Source organism: Mandrillus leucophaeus, unplaced genomic scaffold (genome assembly GCF_000951045.1).
Source record: "Mandrillus leucophaeus isolate KB7577 unplaced genomic scaffold, Mleu.le_1.0 Scaffold568, whole genome shotgun sequence".
Classification (NCBI taxonomy): domain Eukaryota; kingdom Metazoa; phylum Chordata; class Mammalia; order Primates; family Cercopithecidae; genus Mandrillus; species Mandrillus leucophaeus.
Window position 1 is genome coordinate 699,683 of NW_012106119.1, and position 3,678 is coordinate 703,360.

The following is a 3,678-nucleotide window of genomic DNA, read 5'->3' on the forward strand; positions in this document are numbered from 1 at the left end:
AAAAAATGTGTATAATTCTACTATCTAACTCCAGGCTATTTTCATCACCCTTAAAAGAAAAATCTCATAACCATTAAGTAGACACTCCTCATTTCCCCCTCCCTCCAGTCCATGACAACCACAAATTTTTCTGTCTCTATGGATTTTCCTATTCTGGACATTTTATATGAACTGAATCATACAATGAGTGACTTTTTGTGTCTAAATTCTTTCACACAGCACAATGTTTGCAAGGTTTATCCATGTTGTAGCATGTATCAGCACTTCATTCATTTTTATAGCTGAATAAAATTCCATTGTGTAGATATACCACCTTTTGTTTATCTATTCATTAGTTGATGGTGTGTCTACTTTTTGGCCATTATGAATATGTTTTTTTGAACATTCCTGTACAAGTTTTAGTTTAAACACATGTCTCTAATTCTCTTAGATATATACCCAGGAGTAGAATTGCTGGATCACATGGTAATTCTATGTTTAACTGTAGAGGAACTGCCAAACTGTTTTCCACAACTGCTGCACCATTTTATATTTTCACCAGCCAGTATATGAGGGTTCCAATTTCTAAAACTACTCGTTATTGGGTTTTTTTGTTTGTTTGTTTGTTTATCGCCACCCTCGTAGATATAAAATAGTATTTCTTTGTGGTTTTAATTTGCATGTCCCTAGTGACTAATGATATTGAGTATCTTTTCATGTGCTTATTGACCATTTGTAAATATTTCAAGAAATGTCTACTTAAGTCTTTTAAGTGGCAATTTGGCCATTTTTAATGAGGCTGTTTGTCTTTCGTTGTTGAATTATAAGAGTTTTCTTCTCTCTCTCTTTTTTTTTTTTTTTTTTTTTTGAGGCAGAATCCTGTCACCCAGGGTAGAGTGCAGTGGTGTGAACATGGCTCACTGTAGCCTCGGCTTGCTGGGCTCAAAAGATCATCTGCCTCTGCCTTCCATGTATCTGAGACCACAGGCTCACAGCACCTGTCCAGCTAATTTTTAAAAATTTTTTGTAGAGATTGGGTCTCACCATGTTTCTCAGGCTACTCTTGAACTCCTGGGCTCAAGCAATCCTCCCTCCTCAGCCTCCCAAAGTGCTGGGATTACAGACGTTAGCCACTGTGTCCAACCTAAGAGTTCTTTAGATGTTCTGGATACTAGACTCTTGAGTAGAAAAAATACACAAACTGTTTTTCCCTCTGTTCTCATACCACAGCCACAATCAACACAGGAGACTTCTGTAATCAATGCAAGCCATCTATTCTGCAGCAGACACAAACCGGGTATCCTCCAGTTCAATTCAGACACTATCTACCTGGACAGTTTCAGATCCCGCAGTTGAGGGTTCAGTCCCACAAGATTATCCCCACGCTCCCACCAGTCACAAGTCCAGACCTCTGGAACTTCTGACCGGTTACTTCAAGTTGGGGTTCCCATGACCTTCGTTGGGTTTGATTAATTCATTAGGACTGCCCACAGAACTCAGGGAAATACTTATGTTTACTGGTTTATTACAAAGGATAATGACACAAATAAACAGCCAGATGAAGAGATACATAGGGCAAGGTCTAGAAGGTTCCTGAGCACAGAAGCTTCTGTACCCGCCGAGATGTGGTACACCACTCTCCCAGGACACAGATGAGTTTGGCATTTTTTGTTTTTGTTTTTGTATTTTTGTGTAGACCTGCACTGTAGGCATGGATGAGTTTTTGTTTACCTTCTTGTGTTTAACTCTCTGAAAGCTCCCTAAACCCTGTCCTCTTGGGCTTTATGGAGACTTCATCGGATAAGCATAACTGAAGCATGGACAACCACGTAAAATTGTGATTAGAAAAAACGGTATGATCAAGACTGGCCACAGTGGCTCACGTCTGTAATCCCAGCACTTTGGGAGGCCAAGGCGGGCAAATCACCCAAGGTCACGAGTTCAAGACCAGCCTGACCAATATGGTGAAACTCCATCGCTACTAAAAATACAAAAATTAGCCAGGCATGGTGGCAGGCGCCTGTAGTCCCAACTACTTGGGAGGCTGAGGCAGTAGAATTGCTTGAGCCCAGAAGGCGGAGGTTGCAGTGAGCTGAGATCACACCACTGCGTGCCAGCCTGGGTGACAGAGCTAGACTCTGTCTCAAAAAAGAAAAAGAAAAAAAGGTATGAGCTAATGCTAATAGAATGGGGAAACCCAGCAAGGCCTGTCTGTCCAGATTCTTCTTGGCCTCTCTGTGCAGCATTCCTTCACCCAAGATATGGGCAGGACCCTGTCGGGAATGAAGGTCTCATGATCTACAATCCAACAAGATAGGTCAGTTTTTTCGTTTGTTTGTTTTTTGTTTTTGAGACAGCCTCCTGAGTAGCTGGGACTACAGATGTGTGCTACCATGCCCGGCTACGTTTTGTAGAGACGGGGGTCTCACTGTGTTGCCCAGGCTGGTCTTGAACTCCAAGGCTCAGGCCACCCGCCCGCCTCGGCCTCCCATAACGCTGGGATTACAGGCATGAGCCATCATGCCCAGTCAGATTATTTCTTTATAGCCAGTGTTTATATGGAAAAGAGGGGGAATTAGAGTAGTATTTTTAGGTTTTATGACTGGTTTGGGGGAAAGGAGGTGCTGGTTTCTTTGACTACCTTGTGGAAGAGAGATTCTAGTTTTTATGGATGGCCTCGGGGAAGAATGAGGGGCCAGGGACAGGAGGGCAGGAGAAGGTCAGAGAGACAGTTTTGCTTCTGAGGTCTAAACCATCCAACCTTATAACATGACTGTAATAAGGGTTGGCGGGGTGGTTATAAGCCAGGAACTATGGACAACAACCAACATATATCATAATATCACAGCCCTTATCAGATACATGATTTGCAAGTGTTTTCTACTACTTCTATGGGTTGTCTTTTCACTTTCTTACTAAGTGTCCTTTGATGCACAAAGATTTTTAATTTTGATGAAGTCCAACTTATTTATTTTTGTCTTTGGTTACTTGTGCCTTTGGTGTCATAATTAAGGAACTGTTGCCTAATCTAAAGTCATACAAATTTTTACCTATGTTTCTCTCTAAGGGTTTATAATTTAGGCTCTAATGTTTAGGTATTTGATGAATCTTTAATTTTTATATACGGTGTGTAGGAGAGACTCAAATTCATTCCTTTGCATGTAATATCCAATTAGCTCAGCACCATTTGTTGAGAAGATCATTTTTGCTCTAATGAATGGTGCTTACACCCTTGTGAGAAATTAGTTGACTACACATGTACGGGATAACTTCTGGACTCTCAAGTTTATCCCATCATACTGATTTTTTATTTTAACTTAATATAAATCACTTTTATATTATTACACTTGGTATTTTATCTTCAAAACTTCCAAAGTTATTTATCATTTATTTAATTGATAGAAAGTGAGCCAGAAGCAAATTTGCTGTCATAAAAGTTTACTAAAAATCAAGAGAAATGGCTTCATAGCACCATTACTTCAATGTTACAATTACATACATTGTTATTAGAATCATTCCTACAGTTATAAATTTATGAAGCTTTGGGAATCCATTTCAATATATCAGAAAAGGAAATCATGTTAATAAAAATATCATTAGACACAAAATAATATAAAATATAAATGAATACATGAAGTAACAATTTTTAATATTTAACTTTTTTACAAACTTATGTACAATAAGATTAAAATAAGACAG